The sequence below is a fragment of the Xenopus laevis genome, chromosome 9_10S, assembly GCF_017654675.1.
Source record: "Xenopus laevis strain J_2021 chromosome 9_10S, Xenopus_laevis_v10.1, whole genome shotgun sequence".
Lineage (NCBI taxonomy): Eukaryota > Metazoa > Chordata > Amphibia > Anura > Pipidae > Xenopus > Xenopus laevis.
In genome coordinates, this window is record NC_054388.1 from 88,625,137 (window position 1) to 88,642,914 (window position 17,778).

Below are 17,778 nucleotides of genomic sequence, written 5' to 3' on the forward strand. Positions count from 1 at the left end.
CAGACCCTCCAGGGAGGCCTGGATTGTCACCAGAAGTGGAGGCAGGGATAAAGCACCAGTGCAAGCAATGTATTTGTGATGCTCGATAATACAGTCAAAAGTGGGGGAGTGTCAAACCTCTTTTCACAAGAGTTGCGGCAAGTTTGGTCCAAGCAATCGTAGGCAGTTGGCTATTCCACATGAAAGGGACTAGGAATTCATTGATTTGTTTAAAGAGGGTTTTAGGCTAAGGCCACACTAGGCGATAGCGCCGCGATTTGACTCGCGGCGACTTTTCGCCGCGACTTTTAAGCCGCAATCGCTGGGGAAACTTTTGCGCTGGCGTCTATGGGGAATCGCGAAAAATCGCCAGCGTAAAAACACACGCGGCGATCTTTTCTCTACTGTCGCTCGAAATTGCCTCGCTAGGCGATTTCGAGCGACAATAGAAAAAAGATCGCCGCGTGTGTTTTTACGCTGGCGATTTTTCGCGATTCCCCATAGACGCCAGCGCAAAAGTTTCCCCAGCGATTGCGGCTTAAAAGTCGCGGCGAAAAGTCGCTGCGAGTCAAATCGCGGCGCTATCGCCTAGTGTGGCCTTAGCCTTAGGTACAAAACAGGATGTGTTATACAATACATAGAGGAATTTGGGGAGATAAACCAATTTGATGTTATCTCTACCCCCAGAGTGAAAGTGGGAGTTTAGACCATTGGGTCAATTTGGCCCAAAACTAGGTGATAAGTGCATCTCAGTTAGGATAATGTATTTGGCAGGGTCAGTGTGTACCAAAAATAAAAAAATTTGCAATAACAAATACAATTATAACATTGTATTTTATAATGTTGGTTTTTTTTAAATCACTTTCAGGAATTTACAATTTGTGGCCTAAATTGTAGCTTATGGAATCCTACTTGTGAGCTGTCAAGTTGTGATGGGACTTGGTCACTAACTGATGGAGGGCCACAGGTTCGCTAAACCTTGTTTACTTTTATTTCTGAACCTTTGGTTGCCAGCCTGTGAACCCATAAAAGATTTTCCTGTCAATTCATATTTATTTCTAAGAATAGCTCAGTACCATATTTGCATTTAAACTCTGTCTCCTCTCAGCTGCTTGAGTCACGTTTGGCTGAAAATACTTGTAGGATTCCTGTAAGAGACAATATTACATCTCATTAAGTCTACCGGCACCTAAATAAATAATGAAAGTAGGAGATGAGGCTGCAAACTGGATAGTAAAATCCTTTCCCTAATTGTTCACATTGACTTGCTTTGTAGCAGATTGTAAAGTTACAGTAACTGGGATTAGTTTATATATAAATGTGTTGAGCTTGCAGGTAAATATAAATTCACTAGCTATAACTAATGTGCAAATGCAGATTGTCACTCTATTTCTATTACACAGATAGATTTGGCAGCATATCAATCTCATAGGCTATTTCCCTATAGGGATGCACCGAATCCAGGATTCGGTTCGGGATTCGGCCAGGATTCGGCCTTTTTCAGCAGGATTTGGATTCAGCCGAATCCTTCTGCCCAGCCGAACTGAATCTGAATCCTAATTTGCATATGCAAATTAGGGGTGTGGAGGGAAATTGCGTGACTTTTTGTCAAAAAACAAGGAAGTAAAAAATGTTTTCCCCTTCCCACCCCTAATTTGCATATGCAAATTAGGGTTCGGATTTGGTTCGGTATTCAGCCGAATCTTTAGCAAAGGATTCGGGGGTTCAGCCGAATCCGAAATAGTGGGTTTGGTGCATCCCTATTTCCCTATCAAGGAAAATTCATCTCTCAATAATTCTTTTCAAAATGCCTGGCACAATGGGCACAAATCAAAAAGCAGCACAACTGAAACTCTAATACGCAATATCTGTTTCACTCTAAGGCAGGGCCGGAACTAGCGGTAGGCAGAGTAGGCACGTGCCTGGCGCCTTCCCAGCTTTGCGCCCTAGGCACGTGCCTACTCTGCCTACCCCTAGTTCCGGCCCTGCCTTGGAGTCGCCTACCCCAAGTCCGGTTCCCTTCTCTGCCCGACTCTATGCATTTTTTCCGAAATTTTTGCGCATCTGCATATGCGCGCAAACTTCATTTCACGCATGCGCACGCGAGCACAAATTCGCACATGCGCACACTAAACAGGCGCCGCAACTGCCGGGCCTGCCTAGGGCTTCTGCCCAGCGTGGCCCGGAACTGCTCCAAGGGGCACTTTTACTAAAGGGCGAATTGTGTTTCTTGGTGAAATGACAATTCTCAACAACAATGCATATTTACTAAAAGGTGAAGAAGATAATCTGCTAGGAAAAAAGTTCAGCACTAGAGAACTTTCGCGCTGTTTCGCCAGGTGAATTTCAGCTCAAGTGAATGATACTTAATCTGAAAATTTCTCAAAGTGTAAACTTTCCAATACACTACCCTTTTCGCCAAAGTCTTCTTCGCCTGATTTTACCTGGCGATCTGTTAAGATGAAGCTACATCCTTAACATTATTATGTCAGTGACATCATAACTTGTAAAAAAGTCATAAAAAACAGTGTTTTTTCATATTATATGGAATTATGTTTAAAAGTTGTAACTGTTAAATATATGTTTATACCTTTTTTTAACCATTTGAAGCTCATGCCATATTTATTTTAGGGTAGGCTCATTATTAGCACAATAGAGGATCTCTTTTGTATTTATTCTGCTTCCTTGGACATTTTTGATGTGGCCATATTGAAATTGAGGTAAGCGTAAGATACACCTATGACTAAGCGCCGGAGGGTGCGAAACGCGTAAGGTGAGCCTGGGGGGTCTGTTTGTTATTGAACTTTTAATGCTAATTTAAATAAAAAAAAATTTATGGAAAAGAAAGCCTTGGGACAGCTATCTTTGGATAAAAGGAATCTTAAGCGTAAGTTTGTTGACAAGGTTTCTCTAGGAAGAAAGTGCCACTAGAGAAAATTCGCTAAAAAACTTTCACACTGCCGAATTTTCGCTAATGATTATATACCAGTGTTCATTTGCCAATGCGAATTTTCTCGTTTCGATGAATATGCATAGTTGTAGTGAATTAGGGGCAGATTTATCAAGAGTCGAATTTCGTAGTAAAATACTTCGAATTCGAACTTTTTTCATTGAATTTGGTTATTCTGCTGTCGAAGTAAAAATATTTTATTGATTTTATCGTACGATCGAACGATTTTACTTCGACTTCCAAAAACGTACAAAAATGCTGTAGAAGGTCCCCATAGGCTAACATAGCACTTCGGCAGGTTTAATTTGGCGATGTATTGAAGTCAAAGTTTTTTTAAAGAGACAGTACTTAGATTATGAAATGGTTGAATATTTAAACTATTTTTACTTTGAATCTAATTCGAAGTAAATTTGAAGTCATGTAGTATCCTATTGGATGGTCGAAGTATCCAAAAATATTACTTCGAATGTAGAAATTTTTTACTTCGAAAATTTCCTCTAATTCATTTCGACCCTTGATAAATCTGCCCCTTAATGTCTGACGTGATTTCACAAAGTATGAGGAAACTTTCAGAAGCAAAATTTCTGTTTCTTGTAGGACAACACTGGCTCTTAAACATTAACAGGTCATTTATTGAACTTCCAAATTCAGAACAATTATGCTATGTTATTCTTTAAATATTTTATGCAACTGAGCTAGTAATATTTCAGTTAACAATGTAAAGGAGCTTCAATGAGGTGCAATGCAATTCACTTTTGCCATTAAACTGCTTGCTACACTCTTTTTCTGGATCTATATCTACTGATATTGCCTATACATACTGTATATTAGTCACCTGTCCTGCAAAAATGGATTTTACACAATTTGAATATTGTGCTCAGCCACTTAGTTGTGCATAGTATAGTGCAAAGGCTATGCTAGATTTAGTGCAAATGTTGGGAGTTGATTATGCAGCTGCCTTGCTTTTTTTGCCTTCTGATTGTACATGACTATAGAGATGTTATTCCATTCTATCCTTGCAGCAGCTGCAATTCATTCTGCCACCCAAGGGAATGAGCCTGACCGACCCTGTGTACAGATGCCCATTCTATCGGGCAAAATCACTAAAGTTTGAAGTGGCTAACGCTGGCGAAAATTCGACACCGTGACGTCATTTTGCCACTTTGACTATTTACTAAGGGTCTCTGTCGTAACTTTGTTAGCAAAGGAGATAGACTCTAGCGGTACTTCGCTCCCTAATGCCAGGCGAAGTTGCACTCTGGCGAAGGGACGTAACTACGCTAATTCACTAAGATACGGATTTTTCTGAACGTTACCTCTTGCGCCAGAGTTTACTTCGCCAGCCGAAGTGCTGAAGAGTTTGTTCAAAAATAGCTGAAAATTGTTCTAAGTCCCAAAAAACGCTGGCGTCTTTTACTTTTTGCAGGGTGATAGGCTGAAAAAGATCATACATTTTTTTTGGGGTACCCTCCTTCCCTCCTACATTTTCTAACATATGGCACATAAACTATACAGTGGGCACATGTGTAGGGCAATATAACAACTCTAGGTTATTTTATTAAAATTCCCTGGCCGTGTGTAGTGTAATGTAGTTGTGCAACATATACGTCGATTGTACTTTAACTTCACGCCGTATGCCAATTAGGCATCGCTAGCGTAACTTTGAACTACTTATCATATTATCGCTAGTGCAACTTTGCTAGCTTTCGGAACCCTGGACGCAACTTCGGATTTTCGTGAATTAGCGTTTGAATCGACGCCTGGTGAAGTGTTGCGATGTCAGTGAAGCCGTCGCTGGCGCAATTTCAGAGGTAAGTAAATTTGCCCCTTTGCATCCTACATCTTCACCTGTTTCATAGCCTGGAGTGGAAAGGAATTCAATAAGATATTTCTTAGTGGTCTCTCCCACTAGTTATCCTTAAAACAAAATGATACTTTTATTACTTCAGTGTATGCCTTTTTATAAATGAAGTAGGCCTTTGAAGACATTAGCTAGCTAAAGCTATAGATTTAAGGGCCCTCTGATCCCATTTTTATTCTGCAACCCTTGTTAGTTAAATTATTGAAAGACCCCTGTTTGTTATAAATAAATGTAATTGCTGGTGCCATATAAATTAATGATGAGAATGATTAAAGTAGGGAAGCCAGAGAGTAAGCTTCACTACCAAAGCATTCGTTTTGTGCACATCATTTTAGTTGCTATTGTCATTGTATTATTTGAAGGTATTTTACTATAGTAAAGAAGGATTTGGAGATTGAAAGTTAACAGTCATTTCTGAGCCCATAATGGTTCACTTTTTAAAAATGTAGAAAACCTCACCCTATCATAAGTTGGTTCCAGGGTCACATGCCCCAGACCTTCAGCTCAGGGAGAACCACAGTAACAAACAATAAATGACAGGCTGGCACAAAACTGCACCACACTTAAACACCCACCACATTGTGCAAACAGCGATAGCCTTATGCGTTTTGTGCCTGCATTGGGCTTTAATCATAAAGAAGCTTGCTTTGTATGCTGATGTATTTCTCTGCCCCACAGGTTTTTTCTGCATGTATAGTTTTATTCATATAGCACTACTGGTATACACAGCATTGTATGTATTTGTATTTGTTCACCTTAACCATTGTTAAATGATTTAATATGACAATATGGCTGTGCAGTGTGTTTCTGTCTATATATTGTATTTTCTGCATTATCTTGGAGCTATAGAACTGTTTAAAGGGTAGATAAAGAGGCATATTTTTAGTTTTATATTTTTGGGTTATAAATTTTTTTTTATCACAATGAAAAAATTCTGTAATAGGTACTGGCTTAGGTTACTGGCAAATCTCTATAATATGTACACTGGCTTAAATCCTCACAATTTTCTTTGCCTTGCCTACTGGAAATCATCCCTTCTGTGTCACTTGTACTAAATATAAACTGAGCCAATATCAATCCATGTTGATGGCAACACAATCCTGTTTTGTTAATGCTTAGATATGTATTAATAGTAGCCTTGAGAAATGCTCCTTCACATTCCAGTAAAATCTCGCTCCAGAAAACCTCAGGCCCCAAGGTTACCATTTCAAGGATTATACTACTTAGGCATCGATAGCGTAACTTCGAACTGCTTATCATATTATCGCTAGCGCAATTTCGCTAGCTTTCAGGAACCCTGGACGCAACTTCGGATTTTCGTGAATTAGCGTTCGAATCTACGCCTGGCGAAGTGTTGCAATGTCAGTGAAGCCGTCGCTGGCGCAATTTCAGAGGTAAGTAAATTTGCCCCTTTGCATCCTACATCTTCACCTGTTTCATAGCCTGGAGTGGAAAGGAATACAATAAGATATTTCTTAGTGGTCTCTCCCACTAGTTATCCTTAAAACAAAATGATACTTTTATTACTTCATCAATACTGGTTACATGAACAGGTATGGGACCTGTAATCCAGAATACTCAGGACCTGTTTTCTGGATCTGGGTTCTTTCTGTAATTTGGATCTCCATATTTTAAGTCTACTAAGAAATCATTTAAACATAATATAAACCCAATAAGATTGGTGTGCCTCCAATAAGAATTAATTATATTTTAGGATTAAGGAGAAGGTAACGTTTTATTATTACAGAGAAATAGGGAACCATTTTAAAAAAACCAAATGTTGTATAGGGATGCACCGACTCCAGGATTCTGTTCAGGATTCTTCCTTTTTCAGCAGGATCGGCCGAATCCTTGTGTCTGGCTGAACCGATTATGAATCCTAATTTACATAAGTAAATTAGGGGTGGGTAGGGAAATCACATGACTTTTCATAACAAAAGAAGATTTATCTCCACTTTTTCCTTCCCTGCCCCTAATTTGAATACGCAAATTAGGATTTGGATCGGGATTTGGTCGAATCTTTCATCAAGGATTCGGGGAGTCACCCAAATAGTGGATTCAGTGCATCCCTAGTTGTCTATGGGCCTTCCTGTAATTCTTGCTTTATGTATAATGGAACTCATACCTGCACAGCAGCCATTACTGGACCTGAAACTTAACCTTTCAGAACATGTTTGGTTTTACACGTATTTTACTCTAGTTGGTTCCAGGTCCAGACTGGCAAGGGGCAAGAATGTCTGGGGCTGCTGTACGATGCCACATGCTTGAACAATTTGTATTGGGCCTGATGGGTCTGGTTTTTTGCTTCTTATCAATCTAAGTCATGGCATGACTGGTGAGCCAATATACCCCATGCCACCTGTAGCTACTACATCTGCAAACCCAACTGTTATACCCTGTTCTGGTCAATACGCTGGATAATAAAATATCCTAATCTTGAACTTGCTGACAAAGGTTTTGGGGCACTTCGTGCTTATTATTACAAATGATCATAATGTAATTTGCTGCAGTACATAACAAGCACACCCGCCATCTAAAACCTTATTATAATGCTTTATTCTGTGGCCTCACAAGATGGAATATTTATTCCGAGGATTTTATTTTTCACAATGCAGAACATGAGAGACACTGCTCTGTGAGGGTGAGTCATACCTCTGCAGCGTGGCGGGGACCAAGTACTTGTCATTCACAGACATAGGCTTTATTAAAGGCCATCTGTGGCGTAGCATTGAAAAATCCAACTCCATGTTTCAGGTTTTCTTCTAACGGGATTGTTCACCTTGCAATTACATTTTAGTAGGATGAAGCGATTGATAATCCGAGACAATTTGTAATTGGTTTTCATTTTTTATTTGTGGTTTTTGAGTTATTTAGCTTTTTATTCAGCTGCTATCCAGTTTGCAGTTCAACATCTGGTTGCTAGGGTACAAATTACCCTAGCAACCATGCACCGATATGCATAAGAGACATGAATATGAATAGGAGAAGGCCTAACAAAATGTGGTTTTCTTTTGCATTTTCTCTCTGATACTCCCATTCAGTATACCACTGCGAACATGATCGGTATCACAAACTTTTAGCTCAATGCACTGAAATCCTCATGCTCAAAACTTTTGCAATTTACATAAATGTTCCAATTTTAGTGTTTTCTAAGATATTAGCAATTTTACACTGCTCGCAATTTAGAGACAAGGTTAGCTTCTCTGTGCAGAGTCAAGACCATGTTCAACAAAGTGCAAAAAATCATATACAGGTATAGGATCTATTATCCAGATGCTGGGACTTGGGGTTTTCCGGATAAGGGATCTTTCTGTGATTTGGATCTTCATACCTTCAGTCTGCTAAAAATAATTTTAACCTTATATAAACCCAATAGGAATGTTTGCCTCCAATATCGATTCATGCAGCTTAGTTACCATCAAGCACAAGATACTGTTTTATTATTTCAGGTTAATCAGTTTTAAAAATTAGAATTATTTGCTTAATATGGACATAGGACACTAAAAAAAAAAACCCAGAAAAGTTTATCTCCCGTCTCTCACATTTTTAAAATTTAGACTTTGTTTACTGAATCAATTTCAGAAAATGAGAAGGTCGATAAACAAATGAATTAAGGACATCAATTTTAATGTGTCTGCATTAGAAAAAAAGTGTATTTTTTATAGTGTTCGATAATGTTCTACCTAATCTTCCAGAAAATGAACTTACTGAAGCACGCTGTACTTCTAAGCATATTCGGGTTAATTAAGAAATACAAACAGAGGGAGGAACACAGAAAACATTGGGATGTGACATGGTCCATCATCTTCATGGGTTTTCAATCACAAATTCTACGAAACATTTAAAAAAATATATCACACATTTTTATAATTAATTTGTTGTTGTTAATTAGTTGGCCCAGATAGCCCAGATAGCCTCGTTTTTTTTGAAGGGCTAGCCGGTTCAAATTAGGAAAACCAGGCAGGATACCCTATGATTGACGTGGCGATCGGTCAAAATCTCTATGTCGTAGCCCCGCCTCAGCGATTCACAACCCTGTCCCCATTAAATCACGGCCAAGCCCCCTGCACAGAGTTAGATGGATTCGGATTTGTTCCACATTTTTACTTGTTTGTGCTTTTTGTATTCTGATCTTTTAATAAATGAGAAGATATGCATGCTTTTTTAAAATGTGAGTCAAGGTTGAAAGAAACTACACCAATTAAAATTTTGATAAATAGGTCCGCTTCCTCTATAGTTGTTAGAAACCCTGCTCCCTAGCCAGGGGTGATCCTGGCCCCTCCGTGGCCTGAGGCAGCTTGCAGTTGCTGCTGCTCCCCCTCCCCCGTGCGCTCACCTTTTTGTGCCGGAGGGGGTCTACGAGGGCTGCAGAAAGGGCCAGGATGCTAGCGCGGAGAGCATAATTGCGCTCTCTGCATTAGAAGAGCCGAATTTCCAGTTTGAAAACCTGAAATTCGGCTCTTAAAGTAGCAAGAGCAGCATTTTTACCGCCCCTGGTACCTAGTGGGGCGATGCTGCCCGAGGCGAGATTCTCAGTTCGCCTCATTGACGAAGCACCCCTGTCCCTAGCCACTCTCTTACATTCCCCAGAAATTGAGCTGGAAGGAATGGGGGACACAGCCATTTGGGCAGTTGGAGGCAAGTCTGGGAAGGAACTGATGTTTGCGCCAGGCCCTCTATAGATTTTTTTTGTGGGGGAGACTGGTGTACTCTTGTTTAACAACTTGTGAACCCCCTCAGGGATAATCCTCACACTTACCTTTACATTGGCGGTGGGGGTCTATATTATTAGCATAGAGTTAGATTACACTCTTTGCACTAGGTAAACCGAATTTCCAGTTAATGGCTGGAAATTCAGCACTTAAAGTTACCAGGAGGCTTTTTGCCGCCCCTGGTAACTTCTAGGGAACTTCCATCTGAGTAAATAATGCAAATGCTTTTTTGAAATTATGTAAAATGTGGGAAATGATTAGATGTAAAATGTGGAACGAAAATTATAGACAGGGGTGTTCACAGGTGTAATTGCTGTCAATGTCGGCCCATTTGGTGAAATGAATTTTAACATAAGGTTGTTCTAGTATTGCGACTTCATTGTATTAAACAAATAGTTATTTGAATTGGTCAACACAGGGTAATAAATGCACTGCATGTGTTTCTATGATCAATGGGAATTTAAGTCTGTTGGATGTTCACTTTGGTATCTGCTGAGGACAGAAAGTGTGAACCCTGCAAAATATTGTTCATGCCAAACACTGTTTGCACTTTATAACTTCCAATAAAAGATTGTAATGGAAGGGGTGTAATTGTCCATTACAATATTGGTGTCCTTGCCTCTATTCTATTGCATGTGGACTTAAGCGCAGTGGATCCCGCTGTGAGAAGTTTCGAGCACCCTTCAACAATAGCAGCAGTATTACAGTCAGTGAGTGCACATACGTTTGTTCTAGGATTATCAGAGAACACCTCTAAGTCACGATCCCTATAAATGTGACAGCAAAAAATTCCCAATCACAGATTTTCTCTGCAGCAGCTTCACTCCATTTTTTTTAAAGCAATTTGCGTTGATTGTACTTTGGCAGAAGCTCCAGGATGCAATAACCACTTGACTGATGGGTGTCAGAGCGATTCTAGTACACTTCTCTGATTTATATTTCATTCCAAAGTTATTGCGATTTGGTGGGGCCCTGGGTCCATTTATTGCAGAGAGCCTGGTTTCCATGACTGATGGGTGTTTAAATAACAGAATATTCCTACAGTTTTTTAATGCTATAGTTCTAAGCAGCAGTAAGGGCCTACTGATATCCATTTAAGTGTCACACTGTGTATTTCTATAAGAACATCTTGCAGTCTAGAAGCTGTGATTTTCAGAGATAATTTCCAGACTGAGCAAAGGGAAAGAGAAAGGTTGAGACTATTTGATGGATCTCTGATTGAAGCAAAACGAATATTCTGGTTGCATTAAATATTAATCATAGTTTGCTTGCTGACATTATCTCATTGATTAGGGTCTGAGTTGTCGCTTGGCCTTCTAGAATTCAGTTAAAATTCCTGTGATTGGGACATTTGATTTGTCCCTATAGTGTTTGGAAAAATGTGTTATGTGCCAGCTTTTAATTTCATTCTTTATTGCCAATAGTAGGGTGATACAGAGTCTCAGAATGTATTGTGACAGTTGATTGATATATGCTATGAATTGTTTTGTGTCTTTGTAGAATTAAATGCGGTTACACATAAAACAAGTGTTTCTAAGTTGGCATGTTTCTTCTGCATTACTGGACCATTTAAAATAATAGTGTATGAAGCAGATTTTTTTGCGAATGGTTTCAATTAAGTTGCGCAGTTCTCTATCTGTGTATTTAAGTTTAAAGCCCTTGTTATGATCTGATTATGAGATTGTTTTCTGTGTTTGTGAATATTATGTGTCACAGTACTGACATTTTTGCCATTTTTTTTTGTTGAGAGATTATAGACATTAAAGATGGAATCCAGAGAGTGCAGAGTTTTCATGTAAAAGGACAGTCCTGTGCTTAACGTCTGTGGCCCCTGGCTACCCTCCTGGACTGGAATGCAAAGAATAGGGATGTAGCGAACGTCGGAAAAAATGTTCGCGAACATGTTCGCGAACGTCCGGACAAAAATGCGAACGGTTCGCGAACGTTGCGAACCCCATAGACTTCAATGGGAAGGCGAATTTTAAAAGCTAGAAAAGACATTTCTGGCCAGAAAAATGATTTTAAAGTTGTTTAAAGGGTGCAACGACCTGGACAGTGGCATGCCAGAGGGGGATCAAGGGCAAATATGTTTCTAAAAAATCCATTGTTGACACAGCGCTGCGTTTTGTGCTGTAAAGGGCAGAAATCACACTACGTCACTCAGGTGGTGTTTCTGGAGACGGTATTATTATTGATATTTAGACAGAATGTGAAAAAGCTCACACAGCTAGGTGGCAGTGGTTTGAAGAACAGATGCAGATGAGAGATCAGCAGCAGGACAGACAGCTGCCCACAGCAGCTACATACAGAGCACTGCAGTAGAAGGTAGATTACTAGCCAGCAAAGCTACCTAACCTAAAATGTCCCTCAAAACCCTGCAGAGTTCTGTCCCTACAATACAGAGCAGTATCAAGTAGATTACTAGCCAGCAAAGTTACTATCAACTGTCCCTCAAATCACTAACAGCTCTCTCCCTACACTAGCTCTTCCAAGCACACACAGGCAGAATGAAAAAACGCTGCAGGGCTTCAGTTTATATATGGAAGGGGAGTGGTCCAGGGGGTGTGGGGGTGGTCCAGGAGGGAGAGCTTCCTGATTGGCTGCCATGTATCTGCTGGTCTGGGGGAGAAATGGCAAAAAAAAGCGCCAGCTAAGGCGAACCCAAATTGGCGAACGTTGCGTTACGTTCGCGAACATTCGGCGGACGCGAACGGTCGATGTTCGCGCGAACAAGTTCGCCGGCGAACAGTCCGCGACATCCCTAGCAAAGAACTGCGCCTTGCATTAATTAGCACAGCATTCAGAAGACATGGGCTTTGGGCAGAATATAGGCAGCCCCTGGAAAAACCCCTAGCTTTTACATTATGAAATGTGTAGGCTAGGGTGTGCCTGGGGTCCCAAGGAGCAGGAGAACCCTTGGGTAGTTTCCTCGTCATACCCAACAGCTAAGTGCTTTGTAACTTTTATCAGATTTGTCATTGTTTCTGTTTATAAGATGGAATGTGTTGTAGAGGTTGCTTTTAGTTTTTTTTTACCAGTAATAGTGGTACAGGGGATCCATGTGCCCCAGTGTTTGGGACAAAGTAGTAGCATGCTTGACAAAGGGGCTTGCCCCGAAACGTTGCACTTCCGGTAATAAATCTTTGCAAGGTGTTCACCTGCATTCACAGCTTGTGTGCCAGTGTGCCTTTTCTTAGCCCCAGTGTTTGGGGTCAGGCTAAAAAGATGGAAGAGTTAGGCTCAGAACTTAGACATTAAGAAAAGTGTAGAAAAATGGACAGATACGTCTTTCAATTACAGTTACATTTACAATAAATTCATTAAAAATGTTTAATGTACATTGAAAAGTTGCTTACAGTTCAATTTTCTTTCTACTGGAAAAATGTTACTTTGGGTGTACACCCTTTAAGGCAGGGGTCCCCAACCTTCTTTACCCGTGAGCCACATTCAAATGTAAAAAAAAGTTTGAGAGCAACATAAGCAGTCAAAAAGTTCCTGGTAATGACAAATATGGGTTGTGATTGGCTATAGTTAGCCCCTATGTGGTCTGGTAGCCTACAAGAAGCTCTGTTTGGCAGTACATATGGTTTTTATACAAACCGAACCTTGTCTTCAAGTCAAGAATTAAAAGAGAAGCACCGGTTTTGAGGCCATTGGAAACAACATTCAAGAGGTCAGAGAGCAACATGTTGCTCACGAGCCACTGGTTGGGGATTACTGCTTTAAGGGATCTGTCTCTTAAGCTTAATTTCTATGATGAGTTCTTGGTTCAATACCCAACTCTTTCAGCCCCTGGCCATTAAATTACAAATGCCAAAAACTCGAAAAAATGTGTGTTGTTTTTCTATAAAATCCGACTTTTTAGTGGGAAAAAAAAATCACTAATTTTTCAGGTATTTATTATACTCCGAGGATGGAAAAAGTCAGAATCAGAAAATCCGACATCTCAGACCTGCCTAGGTTGCATATAAGTCAATGGGAGAAAAAAACGAAGATTTTGTGGTTTTCGGGCAAAAATCAGAAATACACTAATCTGGTGGAAAAATCAGAAAAGTATGGGTTTATTCGTTTTTTTAACAATTTTTTCAGGTTTTTTCCAGCACAGGAAATTTCCGGGAAAATGTATTGATAAATAAGGGGAAAAAACCTGTGCAGATTTGGTCTGAGTATTTTTCAGAAAATAATGAGATAAATTCGGACTTTGATAAATGGTCCTCCCCGTGTTCTATATTCAAGTATAATGGTGCACTGAAATGTACCTGCCTTGATACAAAATCAAGGTTTTTTTTCTGTACATTGGAGCATATGGCTGCAAGGAACATCCAATATTCCACTGACAAAATACAGAAATAACCGAGAACACACCAAGTAACAGCAATCATAACATGATTATATTGTTTGAGAAACAGGATACAAATTGGTAGTCTTCTCTTGCAGTTATTGTACAATGCGAAATAAGAGTAAAATCCTAGCGTCACTCTAGAAAGATGTCAGCCTGCCTACAATGTCGTTTGTAGATAACAGCGAACCTTAAGATATTAGTTTAAAAAACCAACCTGCGTTTTTATTTAAAGCAAGGTACAGTGATAATATAACAGCAGTTACATTTCAGCCAAGAACAATTGTTCTTTCAGTAATAAATCACGAGGCACCAAACACTTAATACATTGGGGTTTTCATTATATAAAACACTAGAGTAGCCATCTGAGCATAACTAAATTATATATTATTATTCCACATTACAAATATCCACTGGAGAAACACAATTTAACACACAAGAGGACTTAAACTCCTTTTAGTCTTAGTTCAAATCCCTGCTACTTGAAACCCAACCATTTATTTTCTTGTTAGACTAGTTGGGCAGGGGATGCTTCACTCATCTTGGGAGCTTTAGAAATCAGAGTTTTCAGGTGAAAAATCAGAAAAAAATCTTGAAAATCGGATGGAAATTACGACACATTCGTAAAATTTGTATTTTCTGCGATTTATTCGGATTTTTTCCCGCAAATTTTTTTGGGGGAAAGTGTATTAATGAATAAGCCAGAAAAACTTGTTCAGATTTGGTTGGAGTTTTTTTCTGAAAAAATTTAGATAAATTCGGACTTGGATAAATAACCCCCTAACATTACGTCTCTTGTTCAGTTCAATATATGTGTTTAGATTCACTTTTATATAATAGCCTGCAATGGTTTTACTCGCTATTAGGTAATTATTATTTCTGAGAAAAGAGAAAACTTCTACTAGACTACCAAGACTACTAAGAGTTAAAAATGTAAACAAACATATTTTAAAATCATACTATATATCTTCTGTTCGATATTAATGAATCATATTATAACCCAGCTTCCTCAACAGTGTATTCTTTATATCTGAAACATACAGATAGTTTTTTTTTAGTTTCACCAAAATGCAATCTGACAGTCACTATCAAAAAACGTCAAAAAGAACTATGCTATTGTATGATTCTTTACTTGAAAATATAAAAGCTTTTCTCGTTTATATGAAAGGATTTTGCTTTTGAACGAAATTAAAGATAGTATATCTTTTTTAGTTTTACATCCTTAGGGTTCTGTCAGTTTCAGAACAAAGAAGACGTGATCTAGATCCGTTTGATGAGCTTGTTATCAGGAAAAGCACTTTCCTTCCAGACTTCTATCAAAATGATTTTCATTTGATTTTGTTTCTCTTTTTCTGTGTCTCCAAGGGGATCAGCATAAGTCTATTTGTTTTTGTTTTGTTCTTTAGCCTTTGGATCCATATATATAGGTTAATATTTGCAGAATGCCATACATTGAATAACAACATAGCCTTTCATTTCTATTACAGTAATAAATGTCCCAAATGGGCACCGTCAGATTTGGATGTTTTTAAATGTAATCAGTGGGAGTTTTTCTTTTGAAACCCAAAAATCACAATTCAGGCATTTAAAAAAGAAAATAAACTTCTGTAGAGCAGCAAAAATGTAGATGACGAAAAGATTTAGGGGTTAGCACAATTGAAGTTTAGTGCATAGAATTTAATTGCAATCATGCAAAAAGTACCATATTGCAATGAATTGAATCCAATATCTCTTATAGGGTCAAATAGTGCAAATTTGTTCTCCACCTTCATCATGAATTGTACAGTTTTACTGATTTCTGCATTGTATCCCCCATGCCATTTCTGCACATGTTCTTATGTACTGCCAAAGCTGATATCTCTGTAAAGGAAAAGCAATGGCCACACTGTGCACACAACCAGTGCAAAGAATACTTATTGGCACCACTGTCGCTTGGGTCATCGGCACATTTAGAAGAGACTGTAAGTGACTCAGTATTTACTGCTGAAGACACAGAGATATTCTGTGCATGTGTATTTGCTCTTATCCCTCAGCCTCGCGTCTTGCATCCGAATTCTCTTTCAGCTTCTCTACATGCTCTAAATTAATCTGGCAAGAAGAACATTGTGGGTCATTTTCTCTTCTCTCTTAAATCTATTGAAACGTTGCCTTTCTATCTTCTGGTTTGCCTCATTACCCTGAGCCAACAACCTCCCTATCCTGTACAGCAGTAAATCCTGTGCTTTAACAGAATATTTGCAGTCTACAGTCTTCTCATTCCTTTTACAGCACTCCATACTTACAGTAGAGCAGTATTCACAGCAATGGCCTAAAAGAGTAGCAGGCCCATTCTCAAAGGTTCCTTCTGATGACCAATAAACTTAACATGATAGTTTCCTCTGGATCACTTTCTCCTTCTCCTGACACTTGGGGCAGGTTTACTAAAGGGGGAAGTGGCTAACGATAGCGTCAATTCGCTAGCGTTACCGCCTGCAGGGACACCGTCAATTTACTAACAAGCGCAGGCGACAATTCACTAGCGAAAGAGACAGGCGCTCTCAGTCATTCACACTCTATCACCAGGCGACAATTTGCTCTGGCAAATGGATGTTTCTCCACAAATTCACTAAAATGCAGATTTTACTGAAAGTTACCTCTTTCGTCAGACTTGCCTTCGCGAGGCCAAGCGAAGTACACTGGAGTGCATAGATCTTCCTCAATTTTCTGTCACTTACATCATATTCTGTGGGTGGAAAATGCATCAAAGTCCAAAAAAACGCTGGCTGCAAAAGTCCTTAAAAAATTTTTTTTTTGGCAACCGGTTTTCTCCATACATTTTCTAACATATGGAATATAAACTATACAGTGGGCTCATGTGTAGGGCAATATAACAACTCTCTTGTCTTTATTAGGGTTCCCTGGACATGTGTTTTAAAAAGTGTAATCTATAAGTATTTGCACCAACATTTAACATAAAGACGTCCATACAACTTTAAATTTCCCGCCCTATGCAAATTGACCTGAGCGCAAGATCCCCAGCAACATTTCGCTAGTCAGAAATGAACGCTAGCGCATCTTCACTATCAAATGCTCGCATTGGCGAAGTAACACCAGTGAAAAGTCACCAGTGTTTGGCACCCACAACGAAACTCCGCATTTTAGTGAATTAGCGTAGTCTGAGAGAATTTTCACCTGCTGAAATGTTGCGCCAGCTGTGAAGTGGAAGCTGGGAATTTTCGCTGGTTAGTAAATCTGCCCTTATGACTGCTGGATGATTTATGACTTTCCCCTGCGACAAATTGCATGACTGTTAGAGGTTTAGACATATTTGCATTTAAATACTCATGTTGAGCAGAGCGTTCCAACTTGGAATTAAATACTCAGGTGGGAGGCAAGGCAAAGCAAATAAACTATAATTAAGATGAATTCTTTTTGGCTCTGATTGATTGTTTTCACCCACTGGTTTTCTGATAAAGCTGAAGCATCACATTTCTTTCGTTCTCTAGGTAATTTTCCTACCTTATCAGAGTAATTGCAATGCAGCATCCTTCTTTGGAATTTATGACTATATTTACCTCTTAAATCTTCAAAAGGCATCAACGATGACCCCAAATAAGGATTTTAAGTTTACTAGAAATATCTTCCTAATGCTCATTCTTATGGCTGAGCTATACCATTCAGTACAGATGGGGGTTCTGTGCTTCCCCTGCAATATTTGAAAGTGACACCCTCAGGTCATAATGGATGTCATCCAAAAGTATAATATATTTGATATGTCTACACTAATATACAGGTAATGTTGTTGGCATATAAATGTTACTGCCGATTTTGTTTTACTGCCAAGTGATTATTTCATGGAAGACTAGACTTTCATATGCCTAAAAGCTTGCTTAACACGCAGCAATGATTGTAGTAGAGATGTGTGGCTGACTTTATCCCAAAGGATTGCATTCTTCAA

General features: G+C 39.2%; 1 protein-coding gene across 1 annotated transcript in view; it reads left to right on the forward strand.

Annotated features, from left to right (window-relative positions):
* Positions 1-17,778, forward strand: part of bmerb1.S (bMERB domain containing 1 S homeolog) — a 99,978-nt gene that overhangs the window by 48,661 nt on the left and 33,539 nt on the right. The window lies entirely within an intron of this gene.